Here is an 18356-nt window from a genome sequence, read left to right on the forward strand (position 1 = left end):
TTTTTAATAAAATCTAGCCGGTACTTAGAGAATAATAATAATAATCAATAATAACAAAAATAGATTAAAAATAAAAAACTTTTAATCCATTGTTGCCGTGAGAAAATGTGAGGTATAATGTGCGCCGATGTCGAGGTTGAAATCTGCTAGCATAGGCAGACTAGCAGCACGGGCAAAGCAGAACAATGCTTGTCGTCCCCCGCAGATCACCTATGGAGTCCTCATCCTCTGGCAGCGCCCACGACCCATCCCCCGCGGATCACCTATGAGTCCTCGTCCCCCTGGTAGCACCTAGGCCCCGGCAGCGGCAGCTGCGCAACAGGTCTCCGACGACGGCGGCTACACGACAGGTCTCCAGTGGCGGCGGCTGCGTGACGGCCTCCGGCAGTGGCTGCGCGATAGGCCTATGGCGTTGTGTGATGTGAAGAGGAGACCTACGTGTAGGAGGAATCCTAGCCGGGGTGACGATGATGCCGAACTCTGTGCAGATAATGGCGCGGTCGAACAGAAAATGGATGGAGATTGTTTGAAGGATGTAAATAATTTGGTCAATATACGTTATATTATTAATATGTCCGAATTTAACTAATAGCCTTGTTTAGTCTAGTGGAGAAAAAAGTTCTTTTACACTATATAGGAGCTCGAGAGTTCAAATCCTTTAGGTAAATGTTTTTCTAACTTTTTTCTCAGTTAAACATTTTGATTTTTATATAATTTTTTTCCCTCAGTTTTCTAGCGTAGTATGGGCGTTGGTTGTAAATTATAGGTATTTTTCAACATGTATATTGATTTTTATTAATAACTACAATAGACATTTTAAATAATTACTTATTTGTAATATCTTATGATGATATGGAACTGTTGGGACCATGCTTCGTCGCCGAAGGTCCTGCAGAAAGAAACAGCTTCGGCTGAAGTTGCTCGTACGTGACGCCGAAGGCACCATTCATGAAGCTTCGGTATTACAGCATATCAGAAGATGAAGGGTCGAACCGACTTAAAGATAGAATGACCTTTTAGTCCATAAGGGTCTGAGTCATTGTTGTAAACTTTTATGAAGGGCATGATTGTAATTCCTCACAGGTTGTGTCCTGTGCCTATAAATAGTGAACAATATTCCTTTACTGTACAGGCATTCTTATAATTGCTAACGCATCACTCGGGAATTATTCTTTGTCAAGGCGAAGGTATAAATGTACCTAAACGTTGTATTCAAATATCTTAAATTCATATAATAAGATATGTGAATGATGTCATTTATTTTTAATGTATTTATCTTTAATGTTTCATATTTTACTTTACTTTGTATTATCTTTATAAGTTTAATTACGAAGGTGAAACCTTCGTAATATTATGTTCGTGACCTTCGTCCGAAGTTCATTAAATCCTTGTGGAGATAATGCTTCAGCGGACGAAGAGCATTGGTATTTAACATTTTATGTTGCCTTGTTCTTAATTCATAGCATTTGAGAACAAGTCCCCAACATTGGTGCCCACCTCCAGTGAACCCACTTCCACTTTTTTGAGCTGATGGCTTCGTTCAACAATCAAGCTGGAGCTGCTTCGGCTCTGAAGCTGGTACTCCCGATAACAGGCGGTTCATGCTCAGAGTCAGCCAACAAGAAGAAGAAGGAGGCACAGAGAAGGGTACAACATGTTGGGGTGCAGGGACCCTTCATCAAGTCAAGATGGTCTCACATTCCAATTACCTTCTCCCAAGAGGATCTTCAACTCAAGGATTACCCACACAACGATGCTATGGTTATCTCTTGTGTGATCAAAGGATTTCTGGTCCATAATGTTTTAGTTGATACAGGCAGCGCAGCTGATATAATATTTGCTAAGGCCTTCAGACAGATACAAGAGCCCGAAGACAAAATTTATGATGCCACACATCCCCTTTGTGGCTTCGGAGGAAGGCAGATTGTAGCACTCGGCAAAATCACAATGCCAGTGACCTTCGGATTTATCAACAACACAAGGACTGAACAAGTTGTGTTTGATATTGTTGACATGGAATACCCTTACAATGCAATCATCGGTCGTGGTACTCTCAATGCCTTCGAAGCAATTCTTCATCCAGCTTATCTTTGCATGAAGATACCTTCGGACCAAGGGCCCATTGCTATTCATGGAAGCCAGGAAGCTGCCAGAAGGGCCGAAGGAAATTGGACAGACTCAAAAGCAATCCATAATATAGATGGAGCTGAAGCTTGTGAGCAATACAAGTTCAGAAGGGAAAAAGCTGCTTCGGCTGATCAGCCGAAGCCCATGCTCTTATGTGAGGACATAGCAGAGCAGAAGGTGCTATTGGGATCTCAACTGTCCGAAGAACAGGAGAAAACATTGATAAGGTTTTTGTTCAACAATAAAGATGTTTTTGCTTGGTCAGCTAATGATCTTTGCGGAGTTAACAGGGATGTTATTGAGCACTCGCTCAATGTTGATCCATCCTTCAGACCTAGAAAGCAGAGGCTTCGGAAGATGTCTGATGACAAGGCCGAAGGTGCTCGGAATAGTGTGAAAAGACTCCTCAGTGCCGGAGTTATTAGAGAGGTAATATACCCAGAATGGTTGGCTAACACTGTTATGGTAAAGAAGGCCAATGGTAAATGGAGAATGTGTATCGATTTTACTGATCTCAATAAGGCATGTCCGAAGGACGAGTTTCCATTGCCAAGGATAGATTCTCTAGTTGATGCAGCAGCTTCATCAGAGCTTATGAGTCTGCTGGATTGTTATTCAGGCTATCACCAAATTTGGATGAAGAAGGAGGATGAACCGAAAACCAGCTTCATAACCCCTAGTGGAACATATTGTTACCTTCGGATGCCTGAGGGGCTTAAGAATGCTGGAGGAAGCTTCAGCAGAATGACAGCGAAGGTTCTTCATTCCCAGATAGGTAGAAACGTGCTAGCTTATGTTGATGATATCATTGTAAAGAGCACGAAGCAAGATAATCACATTGCTGATCTGCAGGAGACCTTCGCTAATTTTAGACAGGCTGGTTTAAAGTTGAACCCAGAAAAATGTGTCTTCGGAGTGAAGAAAGGGAAATTTCTTGGCTGTCTAGTCTCAACAAAAGGGATTGAAGCTAATCCAAACAAAATCGAAGCTATCCTTCGAATGGAGCCACCAAGTACAAAGAAGGGGGCTCAAAGATTGACAGGAAGACTGACATCTCTCAACAGATTTATATCTAGATCAGTAGAGAGAAACTTACCATTTTTCGAAGTACTGAAATCACCTGAAGTTTTTCAATGGGGACCAGTTCAGCAGAAAGCCTTCGAAGAGCTGAAGCAATATTTGATAGACCTAACAACACTAACTCCACCAACGCCAGGGGCTCCTCTGTTATTATATGTGGCAGCTTCGCACTCAGCGGTAAGTGCAACACTCGTCCAGGAGAAGCTTGAAGGCCAAGTCAAAAAGCAAGCCCCAATATACTTCGTATCAGAAGTTCTTAGTCTATCAAAGAAAAATTATACGGAATTGGAGAAGGTATTATATGCTGTTTTGATGGCCTCCAGGAAGCTTCGGCATTATTTTCAAGCTTATAATATAATTGTTCCTTCTTCACAACCATTGAAAGACATCATGAGAAATTGAGAAGCTACTAGAAGGATTGGAAAATGGGCTGCAGAGCTCAATGAATTTTGTATTGATTATGTCCATAGGTCTTCGATTCAATCCCAAGCGTTGGCAGACTTCATTGCTGACTGGACGCCAGGGGCTCAAGAGGAAGAAATGAATAAAGATGCCGAAGTATGGACAGTGTTTTGCGATGGGTCTTGGGGAACCTTCGGAGCAGGAGCAGCTGCTGTGTTGGTTTCGCCTTCCAAAGTTAAAACTTGTTATGCGACAAGACTTGATTTCAGTTGCACAAACAATATTGCTGAGTACGAAGCTCTGCTCTTAGGTCTTCGGAAGTTAAAAGCAATGGGAATCAGAAGGGCCATTCTTAAAACTGATTCCCAAGTTATTTCTGGTCATATTGATAGAAGCTACAAAGCAAGAGATCCGAAGCTTGAAAAATATTTAGATACAGTCCGAAGGATTGAGGCTTCCTTCAAAGGATTCTCTGTTAAAAATATTCCTCGTGGAGAAAATGAATATGCTGATCTATTAGCCAAGTCAGCAGCACAGGGGCTGCCCTTAACTTTAGAAGTATTTTTTGAAACAATAAAAGCACCTTCGGTCGAGCTTCTTGAAAGAGCAGTCCTCAACATATCCCCTGTTTATAGTGAAGATTGGAGAACTGAGATCATCTCTTTCCTTCAGGGCAATTTTCTTTCAGATGACGAAGCTTATAACAAGAGGATAGAAGCAAGAGCTCAACCATATGTCATAATAGAAGGGGAATTATACAAGCGGGGGGTATGTTCCCCGTTACTCAAGTGTTTATCCAGAGCAGAAGGCATAGAATTGATGAAGGAAATACACGCAGGCCTGTGTGGATCCCACATTGGATCTAGGCCTTTGCTTGGAAAAGTTTTTCGTCAAGGATTTTATTAGCCAAAGGCAGCTTCGGATGCAGCGGATTTAGTTCAAAAGTGCGAAGGTTGTCAGAAATGTGCAAGAGATAAAAAACAACCTTCGTCTTTAACTCAATTAATGCAACCCACTTGGTCGTTGCAAAGGTGGGGCCTTGATTTGCTAGGTCCCTTACCACCAGCACAGGGGAACTTAAGATATGTTGTAGTGGCAGTGGAATATTTTTCTAAGTGGATTGAGGCAAAGCCTTTAGCCACAATAACTTCGGTTACTATTCAAAAGTTTTTCTGGCAAAATATTGTTTGTCGCTTCGAAGTGCCGAAGGCCATTACTGTGGATAATGGGACACAGTTTGATTCTGAAGCTTTCAGAGAATTTTGCGATCAAATTGGCACGAAGATTCATTTTGCATCAGTTCGACACCCGGAGTCAAACGGACTTGTTGAAAGAGCTAATGGGATCATAATGACAGGGATAATGAAGCTAATCTTCAATCAGCCCAGGGGAAAGTGGCCAGAAGAATTAATCAAAGTGGTGTGGAGCCATAACACAACAGTGTCAAGATCAACAGGTTTTACGCCATTCAAACTATTGTTTGGTGACGAAGCAATAACCCCGGAAGAAGCCAAAGCAGGATCAATAAGAACAGTAGCTTCGGTAGAAGGCGAAGATGCAGTTGATCACTCTGTGGAAAAAGATGCTATAGAAGGGATCAGGCTTCAAGCTATGGAAAACATCAACAAATATCAAGCTGAAACAATAAAATGGTGTGACAGAAAGGTTAGGCTGAAGAACATTGAGCCAGGACACTTGGTGCTTCGAAGAATAGCCAACCCTGAAACAGTAGGCAAATTACAGCTGAAGTGGGAAGGACCTTTTTTGGTAGCATCTTCGTCAAGACCCGGTTCCTACAGATTGAAGGATATGGACGGCAACGACATTCCTAGATCATGGAATGCGGATGAGCTTCGGCGATATTATGTTTAGCTTGATGTAATTTTCTCTTTCTATTCTTTTTTGTGGCACCCTTTTCCTTTCCAAAGGGGGAGAAAGGTTTTTAATGGGGTCACAACATGTAATTTTCCTTATTTTAATTCTATAAGAGTGATATCCCCCAAAAATGTAAATGTAAATGCAAAGGAAAAAGAAAAGAAAACAGGGAGAAGCTCAAAAGTCGTTCCTAAGGGAATGCAGAGCTTACAGCGAAAAATAAACGCTGATTCCGCCGAAAGTAAAAGGCGAAGAAGCTCTTAAGGGAGGCTTACAGCGAAAAATAAACGCTGATTCCACTGAAAGTAAAAGGCGAAGAAGCTCCTAAGGGAGGCTTACAGCGAAAAGTCAACGCTGATACACCGAAAAGTAAACAGTGAAGCCGAAAAGTAAACGGCCAAAAGATTTGAATCATTCCCAAGGGGATGAAGGGCTATGATTATGGTTTTTGAATATGTGTTTCGATATTCATTTGCACGATACATTACATCATGTCATTTGCATTCATAAACATTCATTTAGACATATATAGAATCATCATCATACCGCACAAAAAAGACAGATGCTTCGGCAATAAGGAAATATTTCGAAGAAAGAGAAAATTTTTTCATGCTTCGTTGAGTACGAAAAGAAGGGAAGGTGTTTTTCGCCTTCGGCTCAAAAAGAGAAGTTTCGTCCACAGCAAAGCAGATTGTACACGGATAAAGGAGACAAAATATATTACAAGGTATGTACAAATTTACATAAGTCTTTTCCATAATTATATTACAAAGATCCCTTCAGAATTTTTTGTAGGAAAGACTATTATAGCAACTATCAAGCTTCAGGCCGTCATACTTCAGCTTCGTCATACTTCAGCTTCGTCATCCTGCACATATTAAAGAGCAGAATAAGAAATGTGCAAATTTCAAGGAGAAGGTAAAACTAACAAATATAAGTTTCTTACCGGCTTAAGGTGACTTCGAGCTTCGTCACCAGCCATCCTTCGCCCACCATTTACCCAAATCTGGGTCATAAATCTATTTCCGATGCTTCGGGCTAGGCTCGGGATATCAATCAAGTCTGCTGCGGACAAGCTGAAGTTTGGTCTATTCACAATTTTTCCGTGCGTACAGCCAGCCTTCAGAAAAGCGGCAGCTGTGCCTCGAGAAGCTACCAGGGCGCAGAAATCGGCATGCCCACCAATAACTTTGTCAAGAGCATCAACCTCGCCTTCAATATGTTCCAAGGTGCTGGGCAGGTTTTCGGCTGAAGGTGAGAAATTTTCAGAACTGGCTCCGATAGAGTGAAATACGTCCTTCAGCCGCTGCACGCATCGGCTGCCAAAATTTAGGCATTTCTCTTGGAGATCCTTCAATGATTTTTGCAAATTTGAATTTTTCTCAACCTCAGTCTTGAGACTTGCTTCAAGCTTCTCCTTTTCTTGCTCATGTTTTTCTGACTTTTTGAGTAGTTCATTCTTTAAACTGTCATTTTCGGCTTGGACCTCAGCCAAGGAGCCTTCCATAGACTGAATAATAAAGTCTTTCTTCTCTAAAGCACCTTCGTGTTCTTTAGCCATAATTTCAAGATCTTGAATGGTGAAGTCCTTCTTCTTCAGAACAGCTTTGTAATTTTCAACTTTTTCTTCTAAATCTTTGATGATAGCTTTGTTCTTCTCCTCTTCAAGATCTTGTTGCATTTTTAGCACTTTACTTAATAATATACTCTGCCAAAACAACCTTCGTCAGAAAAAGACATAAATAATAATAATAATGATAAAATAATAATATTTTTACCTTAAAATTCGCATAGAGCAGACTACCGGCGATATGTTGTCGCTGGTACCTGCAGAGGTCTGCTTCTATCTTCGGCAGGCCAACGCTTTTGGAGAGGGTTCTAACAATTTTGGCCTCGGTGCGATTCCGAAGGCATCTTAGCTTCCCTTCGTTGACCCCACCAAATAGCATAGCCCCTGATTTATATCCGCAAGATATGGCATATTTTTTCAACTCTTCTTTTTCGGCGTCTGTTAACTCTTGTCCAAGCAAATCTTGAAAGTTAAAATCTCCTTCCTCCGAAATTTCATCAATCTGCTCTTTCCCCTTTTCAGTTATCGTGTTCACCGCAGCCACAACAGCTTCTTCTTCAGCCATTTTCAGAAGTATATTGTCAATAACCTCAAGTGTGGTTTCCAGGTTCGAACCTTCGGTGGTCCCGGCTTCGGCCCCGGTAGCCTCGGCTTCGCCGGTTTCAGCTTTAGTGGTTTCCACTCCGATAGCTTCGGCTGCGGCGCCTTCGGCTTCAGCAGTCTCGGCAAAGACAATTTTTGACACCGTCGCCGGTGGCGGTGTCTGATGAATCACATCTGCGACTTGGATAATTCTTCGTTTTTTCGGCTTTGTAGGACTTTCTGCTGCCGAAGCTTCTTTGTCCTTCTGAAAAAACTTCGTCAGTTCCGGCGCCAGCGGACTTAGCTTGACAGGCAAGGGTTCAGTCATTACCTTCAGAATCTCTTCTACTTCGGCAGCAGAAGGTGTCGCAGGAGTTTCCTCCTCTCGAACTAATGTTTTTGGTTCTAGAGATACAGTTTTTCTTTTTCTTGAAGCAGCTACCTTCGGCTCAGGGCTCGGCTTTTCTGAAATTTCCTTTTTCTTTTTGGCCAATTTGGTGCTTTCTTCGTCACCGACGCTGGCAATTCTTTTTCTCTTCGGGCCTCCGGCATCTCCGCCCAGTCGCCCATAATCAGGATATTCAAAGCCTATAGCATCAAGCACTCTGTTTAGCCTTCGCTTCGGCCGGGTGCCGAAGGCTGCTGTCATCAACTGATCCTCTTTTTTAGAGTAATTTCCAAGAATTTCAGTACTCGTTATTTCGATTGTTTCGAGCCATTCTTGGCAGGGTGCCTTAAAATATTTCTTGAACTTATAGTGGTAGGGTAGTCGGACAAGCTCCCCCTCTTTCTTCTCTCTTTCAAGCTTCGGCATAGCCCATTCTTTCATAGTTGGAAATATTTTGAAAGCCAGAAATTCCTGCACTAAATCTCTAGTGCCAATGTGCTCTGCAATAATCCTGATTTCAGCTAACGCGGTTTGGGTTGGACCTTCTGGTGTCATACTGCATCGGGGTCTGGTCTCTCCGAAGATCAGTTCAAGCGGACTCTGTACCAGCTTCTCCTTGTCATCGTCAACTTTGACGTAGAACCATTCCGATTTCCAGCCTGTCGGCCACTTGCTTCGGTAGCTGATCACAGGAAATTTTGTAGTCTTCCGATAGGCAAAATTGTAAAAACCAAAATTTTCATGTAACCCATCCTTTCTGGCCTTAGTTTGGTAATGTAGTTCGTGTACCTGGCAGAAACCTTCGGCAAATGGCTCCACCCCCTGGCTTCGGAGAGCCCAAATATAAACACTAAGCCTAACAATAGCATTAGGAGTTAGTTGATGAAGATAGATCCCAAACTTCTTTAGTACATCGGCAATCATCCTATTGAAAGGAAATCTCAAACCAGCTTTGAGGAAACTCTTGAAAATCACTATTTCATCTTTCTGTGGCTTCGTGGTAGTTTCTTCTCCACCGAAGCGAATCAGCTTTTTCTCATCTTCGCTAAAGTAGCCCGACTTTACCATCTTCGGAAAATCAGCCTTGGAGATGGTTGACTTTCCGAAGTCCAGGTGGCTAGGCTTGCTCGGCACTGCAATATTGTCTCTTCAATATCTGCTTGTTCTGCTTCAGCAGCAGGGTTGTCTTCCGATGTCACCAATCCGGACCGCTTCATTGCTTCCGAGATAGGAACAGTTTCCACAGCTTCGGCTTCGTCTCCCTCGCGCTCAACTCTAGCAGTAGAACGCACTCTGGCCATTTGATTTTGAATTTCTTGAAAATTTCTTGAAAATTAATAACCTTTCTTCCGAAGTTCGTTTGAATGCGAAAGTCAAGCTTCGGCTATGGTTAAAATTTTTGGCAGCGAAACAGTGCAATAGCAATGAATGTTGTGGTAACTTCACACCTACCTGTCTGTTTATATAGTACTGCAGGTAAGAAGGTGAATCGTCAGGATTTTTACACCAGGCAAACAGTTGCTCGCACCCACTGCACGGTGGGCCGCAAAAACCAAAATAGTGAACCTGCATGGTGGGACCGCTACGCGCTCGAAAACTGTATCGTTTATCGACAACGAGCTCAGGGAAGGTGTTTTTCGGACCTTCTGCTTCCTGAAGCCTAAGAGACTTTTTTCACGGATCAAGCTCGTTACGAAAAACGATCTAGCACCGCGAAGGGGCTACTGTTGGGACCTTGCTTCGTCGCCGAAGGTCCTGCAGAAAGAAACAGCTTCGGCTGAAGCTGCTCGTACGTGACGCCGAAGGCACCATTCATGAAGCTTCGGTATTACAGCATATCCGAAGATGAAGGGTCGAACCGACTTAAAGATAGAATGACCTTTTAGTCCATAAGGGTCTGAGTCATTGTTGTAAACTTTTATGAAGGGCATGATTGTAATTCCTCACAGGCTGTGTCCTGTGCCTATAAATAGTGAACAGTATTCCTTTACTGTACAGGCATTCCTGTAATTGCTAACGCATCACTCAGGAATTATTCTTTGTCAAGGCGAAGGTATAAATGTACCTTAACATTGTATTCAAATATCTTAAATTCTTATAATAAGATATGTGAATGATGTCATTTATTTTTAATGTATTTATCTTTAATGTTTCATGTTTTACTTTACTTTGTATTATCTTTATAAGTTTAATTACGAAGGTGAAACCTTCGTAATATTATGTTCGTGACCTTCGTCCGAAGTTCATTAAATCCTTGTGGAGATAATGCTTCAGCGGACGAAGGGCATTGGTATTTAACATTTTATGTTGCCTTGTTCTTAATTCATAGCATTTGAGAACAAGTCCCCAACAGGAACTGTCATATAGTTATGACATTTACTGTTAGTGCCTTATGACAACAATATATTCGTCACGATATAGCGATTGACTAGTGTTATGACATTTTCTCAATGTTATTAGTGACGCTTCCCAAAATTCGTCATAAAGTTGTCTTTCCACAAAAAAACCGTCATAAAACAAAATAGTCAATGACGAAAATATTCATTGTCATGGGATGTTCGTCATAAAAGGCCACATGTGTTGTAGTGACCGCAGGATGAGGCACCCCAACAACAGCAGATGCCACCCCCGCCCTTGACGTCCATCGAGCAGATGTTCCTAATGCAGACTCAGGCAGTTCAAGACATCGGTCAGACTCTGGCCACCATTCAGCAGCAGCAGCAGCAGCCACCAGCTCAGCCTCAGATGCCCAGAGACAAGCGTGCTGAATTCATGAGAGGTCATCCCCTAGTGTTCGCTCACTCTTCTGACCCCATGGATGCTGAAGACTGGCTGCGCACTGTGGAGCGGAAGTTGCACACCGCTCAGTGTGACGACAGGGAGAAAGTTCTGTATGGTCCCCGTCTGTTAAGAGGAGCAGCCCAGTCTTGGTGGGAGTCCTATCTCGCCACCCATGCCAACCCCGACACTATTACCTGGGAGGAATTTAGAGACAACTTCCGCCAGTACCATGTTCCCGCAGGTCTGATGACAGTAAAGAAGGAGGAGTTCCTGGCACTCAAACAAGGGTCAATGTCAGTCAGTGAGTACCGAGACAGGTTTCTGCAGCTATCTCGCTATGCTCCTGAGGATGTCAACACAGATGCCAAGCGGCAGTATCGCTTCTTGAGAGGCTTAGTTGACCGTCTGCAGTATCAGCTGATAAATCATACCTTCCCCACATTTTAGCTCCTGATTGACAGAGCAATCATGACAGAGAGGAAGCGCAAAGAGATGGAGGATCGCAAGCGTAAGATCAGTGGACCTCAGCCTAGAAGCAGCAATCGCCCTCGTTTCTCAGGCAACCCACCTCAGCAGTTCAGGCAGAACCAGCGCCCACCTCAGTAGCAACAATTTCAAAGGCAGTACCCTCAGCACCAGTAGCAGAATCGCCAGAACAACCAGTCAAGAGCAGGTCAGTTCCAGAGGCAGAATCAGCAAGCACCTCGTCTTCCCGCCCTAGCAACCAACCAGAGCAGTCAGGCAGCACCAGTTCAGGGTGGAAGCAGAGCATGTTTCCATTGTGGAGAGCAAGGCCACTGGGTGATGCAATGTCTGAAGAAGGTAGTCCAGCAACAGTCAGGCCCTAGTGCCCCAGCAAAGCAGAATGTTTCTCAGCCTGGAGTAGGCAACCGCTCTCAGCCACGCTATAACCATGGGAGAATGAATCACTTGGAGGTTGAAGCAGTTCAGGAAACCCCCAGCATGACAGTAGGTATGTTTTCAGTCGACTCCCATATTGCAGAAGTGTTATTTGATACTGGAGCAACGCATTCATTTATTACTGCATCTTGGGTAGAAGCACATAATCTTCCTATCACTACCATGTCAACCCCATCCAAATTGACTCAGCCGGTGGTATAATTCGAGCCGATAGCATCTGCTTGAATGTAAGTGTGGAAATAAGGGGGATAGCGTTTCCCGCTAATCTCATAGTAATGGGTACTCAGGGAATAGATGTCATCCTAGGGATGAACTGGCTAGATAAGTATCAGGCAGTTATCAGTTGTGATAAGAGGATAATTAAGTTGGTGTCCCCACTAGGAGAAGAAGTGGTAGCCGAGTTAATCTCCCCTGAGCCAAGGAAAGCAAGTTGTCATCAGATGGCTATTGATAGCAAGGAGACAGATTCACTCGAGATTATCAAGGTTGTGTCAGAATTTCCATATGTGTTTCCGGAAGACTTACCAGGTATGCCACCAGAGCGGAAAGTTGAGTTTGCTATAGAGCTTCTTCCTGGAACCACCCCCATTTCTAAAATAGCCTACAGAGTATCTGGACCAGAGTTAGTTGAACTTAAGAAGCAGATTGATGAGCTGTCAGAGAAAGGTTATATAAGGCCAAGCACCTCGCCTTGGGCCGCCCCTGTCCTGTCCGTGGAGAAGAAAGATGGCACCAGAAGGATGTGTATCGATTGTCGAGTTCTGAATGAGGTCACAATCAAGAACAAGTACCCCTTGCCTAGAATAGAATATCTGTTCGACCAGTTGAGAGGAGCCAGCGTGTTCTCAAAGATAGATCTGAGGTCAGGTTATCATCAGCTCAGGATTCGACCTTAAGACATTGTGAAGACAGCATTCATTACCAAGTATGGGTTGTATGAGTTCACTGTTATGTCTTTTGGTCTAACGAATGCACTAGCCTTCTTCATGAATCTGATGAACAGTGTATTTATGGATTATTTTGACAAGTTTGTGGTGGTATTTATTGATGATATTCTTATATATTCTCAAAGTGAGGAAGAGCATGTGAATCATTTGAAGATGGTATTGCAGAGATTGCGAGAGCACCAGTTGTCTGCAAAGTTGAGCAAGTGCGAGTTCTGGATCAATGAAGTCCTGTTCTTGGGTCACATAATTAACAAGGAGGGATTGGCTGTGGATCCGAAGAAAGTGACAGACATTCTAAATGGAAAGCGCCAATAGATGCCCGAGGAATCAAGAGCTTTATTGGAATGGCCGGTTATTATCGGCGATTCATTGAAGGGTTTTCGAAGATTGCGAAATCGATGACAGCTTTGCTAGGCAACAAGGTTGAGTTCAAGTGGACCCAGAAATGCCAAGAAGCCTTTGAAGCGCTGAAAGAGAAGTTGACTACGACACCTGTCTTAGTCTTGCTTGATGTGCACAAGCCCTTCTCAGTGTATTGCGACGCTTGTTACACTGGTTTGGGGTGTGTGTTGATGCAAGAGGGAAGAGTTGTGGCTTACTCATCCCGACAGTTGAAGGTTCATGAGAAGAATTATCCAATCCATGACCTAGAGTTGGAAGTAGTGTTTCATGCACTGAAGACATGAAGGCACTATCTGTATGGGCAGAAATGCGATGTTTACACAGACCACAAGAGTCTGAAGTACATATTCACTCAGTTGGAGCTGAATATGAGGCAACGAAGATGGTTAGAGTTGATCAAGGACTATGAATTGGAGATTCATTACCATCCAGGCAAAGCGAACATAGTGGTAGATGCTTTGAGCAGGAAAAGTCAAGTCAACATGATGGCCGCTCATCCAATGCCTTATGAGTTGGCCAAAGAGTTTGATAGGTTGAGCCTCAGATTTCTGAACAATATGCGAGGAGTGACAGTTGAGTTAGAGCCTACCCTAGAGCGGGAAATCAAAGAAGCACAGAAGAATGATGAGAAGATCAGTGAAATCCGGCAGCTTATTCTGGAATGAAGAGGCAAAGATTTGCGAGAAGATGCAGAAGGTGTGATATGGTTCAAGGACCGCTTGTGTGTTCCCGATGTCCAGTCCATTCGGGAGTTGATCCTCAAGGAAGCTCATGAGTCAGCTTATTCTATACACCCTGGAAGTGAGAAGATGTATCAAGATCTGAAGAAGAAGTTCTGGTAGTACGGAATGAAAAGGGAGATCGCATAGCATGTGGCTACATGTGACAGTTGTCAAAGGATCAAGGCAGAGCATCAGAGGCCAGCTGGATTGTTGCAACCGTTGCGAATTCCTCAGTGGAAATGGGATGAAATCGGAATGGATTTCATAGTTGGATTGCCTCGCACTCGAGCCGGCTATTATTCCATTTGGGTAGTGTTGGGTTTATGCTTCATCGCCGAAGGTCTTATAAGAAGAAATGGTCCTCGGCTGAAGCTGTTTGTATAAGATAGCCGAAGGTTCTTCTTCGTGTAGCTTCGGCATCATCAACCGACTTAAAGATAGAATGACCTTTTAGTCCATAAAGGTCTGAGTCAATGTTGTAAGTTTTTATAAGGGGCATACTTGTAATTCCTCACAGGCTGCGTCCTGTGCCTATAAATAGTGAACAGTATTCTGTTACTGTTCACGCATTCTGGTATTTGCAATCGCATCTCTTGGAATACAACCTTTGTCAAGGCATAGGTATCATTGTATTTAATGATCCAATATATTAAGTGAATATGATATAATACATCTGTGAATCATTTATCCATTTTATACCTTTTACTTTGTATTATCTTACAATGTTTATTGAAAGTTTATTACGAAGGTTCAACTTCGTAATAAGACTCTTATCAACCTTCGTCCAAGACCCATTATCCCCAAAGGGATAATGCTTCACGGACGAAGGACAGTATCATTTAACATTTTATGTTGCCTTGTTCTTAATTCATAGCATTTGAGAACAAGTCCCCAACATTGGCGCCCACCTCCGGTGAACTCACTTCCACTTTTTGAGCTGATGGCTTCGTTCAACAACCAAGCTGGAGCTGCTTCGGACCCGAAGCTGGTGCTCCCGATCACAGGTGGCTCGTCCTCAGAGCCAGCTAACAAGAAACAGAAGAAGGAAGCACAGAGAAGGGTACAACATGTTGGGGTGCAAGGACCCTTCATTAAGTCAAGATGGTCTCACATTCCTATTACCTTCTCCCAAGAGGACCTTCAACTCAAAGATTACCCACACAACGATGCCATGATTATCTCTTGTGTTATCAAAGGATTTCTGGTCCACAATGTCTTGGTTGATACAGGCAGTGCAGCTGACATCATTTTTGCTAAGGCCTTCAGACAAATGCAAGAGCCAGAAGATAAGATTCATGATGCTACACATCCTCTCTGTGGCTTCGGAGGAAGACAGATCGTAGCACTGGGCAAGATCACCATGTCAGTAACCTTCGGGTTCATCAACAACACTAGAACTGAGCAAGTTGTGTTTGACATTGTTGACATGGAATACCCTTACAATGCAATTATTGGTCGTGGTACTCTCAATGCCTTCGAAGCAATCCTTCATCCTGCCTATCTTTGCATGAAGATACCTTCGGATCAGGGACCCATTGCTATCCATGGAAGTCAGGAAGCTGCAAGAAGAGCCGAAGGAAATTGGACTGACTCAAAAGCAATCCATAACATAGATGGAGCTGAAGCTTGTGAACAGTACAAATTCAGAAGGGAGAAAGCAGCTTCAGCAGATCAGCCGAAGCCTATGCTCTTATGTGAGGACATAGCAGAGCAGAAGGTGCTGTTAGGCTCTCAATTATCCGAAGAGCAGGAAAAAACCTTGATAAGGTTTTTGTTCAATAACAAAGATGTTTTTGCATGGTCAGCCAATGATCTATGCGGAGTTAATAGGGATGTTATTGAGCACTCGCTCAATATCGATCCATCCTTCAGACCCAGAAAGCAAAGGCTTCGGAAAATGTCAGATGATAAGGCCGAAGGTGCTCGCAACGAAGTCAAAAGACTCCTCAGTGCAGGAGTTATTAGAGAAGTGAAGTACCCAGAATGGCTGGCTAACACTGTTATGGTAAAAAAGGCCAATGGCAAGTGGCGAATGTGCATCGATTTTACAGATCTTAACAAGGCTTGTCCGAAGGATGAATTCCCACTACCAAGGATAGACTCTTTAGTTGATGCAGCAGCTTCGTCAGAGCTCATGAGTCTGTTAGACTGCTATTCAGGCTATCACCAAATTTGGATGAAGAAGGAAGATGAGCCGAAGACTAGCTTCATCACTCCAAGTGGCACATATTGCTATCTTCGGATGCCTGAGGGGCTCAAAAACGCTAGAGGAAGTTTCAGCCGAATGACTGCGAAGGTTCTTCAATCTCAAATAGGCAGAAATGTGCTAACTTATGTTGATGACATCATTGTCAAAAGCACGAAGCAGGAGAATCATATTGCTGATCTGCAGGAGACCTTCGCCAGTTTCAGGCAAGCTGGCTTAAAGTTAAATCTAGAAAAATGTGTCTTCGGAGTGAAGAAGGGGAAATTTCTTGGATGCTTGGTTTCAACAAAGGGAATTGAAGCCAATCCAAGTAAAATTGAAGCTATACTTCGGATGGAGCCACCAACTACAAAGAAGGGGGCTCAAAGATTGACAGGAAGATTGGCATCTCTCAATAGATTCATATCCAGATCAGCAGAGAGAAATTTACCATTCTTCGAAGTGCTGAAGTCGGCCGAAGTCTTTCAATGGGGACCAATTCAGCAGAAGGCTTTCGAAGAACTGAAACAGTATTTGATAGATCTAACAACATTGACTCCACCAATGCCAGGGGCTCCTTTATTATTATATGTGGCAGCTTCGCACTCAGCGGTAAGTGCAGCGCTTGTACAGGAGAAGCTTGATGGTCAAGTCAAAAGGCAGGTCCCAATATATTTTGTTTCCGAGGTCCTTAGTTTATCAAAGAAAAATTATACAGAGTTGGAGAAGATACTGTATGCTGTCTTGATGGCCTCCAGGAAGCTTCGGCACTATTTTCAAGCTTACAACATAATTGTTCCTTCATCACAACCTCTGAAGGATATTATGAGGAACCGAGAAGCTACTGGAAGGATTGGAAAATGGGCTGCAGAGCTCAATGAATTTTGTATTGAATATGTTCATAGATCTTCGATTCAGTCACAGGCACTGGCAGACTTTATTGCTGATTGGACGCCAGGGGCTCAGGAGGGGGAAACGAATAAAGACAACGAAGCCTGGACAGTGTTTTGTGATGGATCTTGGGGAACCTTCGGAGCAGGAGCGGCTGCTGTGTTGGTTTCACCTTCCAAAGTCAAAACTTGTTATGCGGTAAAGCTTGATTTTAATTGCACAAACAACATTGCTGAGTACGAAGCATTGATTCTAGGTCTTCGGAAGTTAAAAGCAATGGGAATCAGAAGAGCCATACTTAAAACTGATTCCCAGGTTGTTTCGGGTCATATTGACAAAAGTTGCAAGGCTAAGGATCCGAAGCTTGAAAAATATCTGGATATGGTTCGAAGAGTTGAAGCTTCCTTCGAAGGGTTTTCTGTCAAAAATATCCCTCGAGGACAAAATGAGCATGCTGATTTGCTAGCTAAGTCAGCAGCACAGGGGCTGCCTTTACCTTCGGATGTATTTTTCGAAACAATAAAAGCACCTTCGGTGGAACTTCTTGAAAGAGCAGTTCTTAATATATCTCCTGTTTTTAGCGAAGATTGGAGAACCGAGATCATCTCTTACCTTCAGGGTAAATTTCTTTCAGATGACGAAGCTTATAACAAGAGGATAGAAGCAAGAGCTCGTCCATATGTCATGATAGAAGGGGAGTTGTATAAACACGGAGTTTGTGCTCCGCTGCTCAAATGCTTATCTAGAACCGAAGGTATAGAGTTAATGAAAGAAATACATGCAGGCCTGTGTGGATCTCACATCGGATCTAGGCCGTTACTCGGAAAAATTTTCTGTCAAGGGTTTTATTGGCCGAAGGCAGCTTCGGATGCAGCAGAATTGGTTCAAAAGTGCGAAGGTTGTCAGAAATGTGCAAGAGATCAAAAACAACCTTCGTCCTTGACACAGCTCATACAACCCACTTGGCCATTGCAAAGGTGGGGCCTTGACTTGTTAGGTCCGTTACCACCGGCCCAAGGGAACCTGAGATATGTTGTGGTAGCTGTAGAATATTTTTCTAAATGGATTGAGGCGAAGCCTTTAGCCACAATAACTTCGGCTACCGTCCAAAAGTTTTTCTGGCAAAATATTGTTTGTCGTTTCGGGGTGCCAAAGGCTATCACTGTGGACAATGGAACACAGTTTGACTCCGAAGCTTTCAGGGATTTCTGTGACCAAATTGGTACGAAGATCCATTTTGCATCAGTCAGGCACCCGGAGTCAAATGGACTCGTTGAAAGAGCCAACGGCATTATAATGACAGGAATAATGAAGCTAATCTTCAATCAACCTAGAGGAAAATGGCCAGATCAGCTAACCAAAGTGGTGTGGAGCCACAACACGACAACATCAAGGTCTACAGGCTTCACTCCATTCAAGTTGTTATTCGGGGACGAAGCAATAACTCCAGAGGAAGCTAAAACCGGATCAATAAGGATAGTAG

This window comes from Zea mays, chromosome 1 (assembly GCF_902167145.1).
Source record: "Zea mays cultivar B73 chromosome 1, Zm-B73-REFERENCE-NAM-5.0, whole genome shotgun sequence".
Lineage (NCBI taxonomy): Eukaryota > Viridiplantae > Streptophyta > Magnoliopsida > Poales > Poaceae > Zea > Zea mays.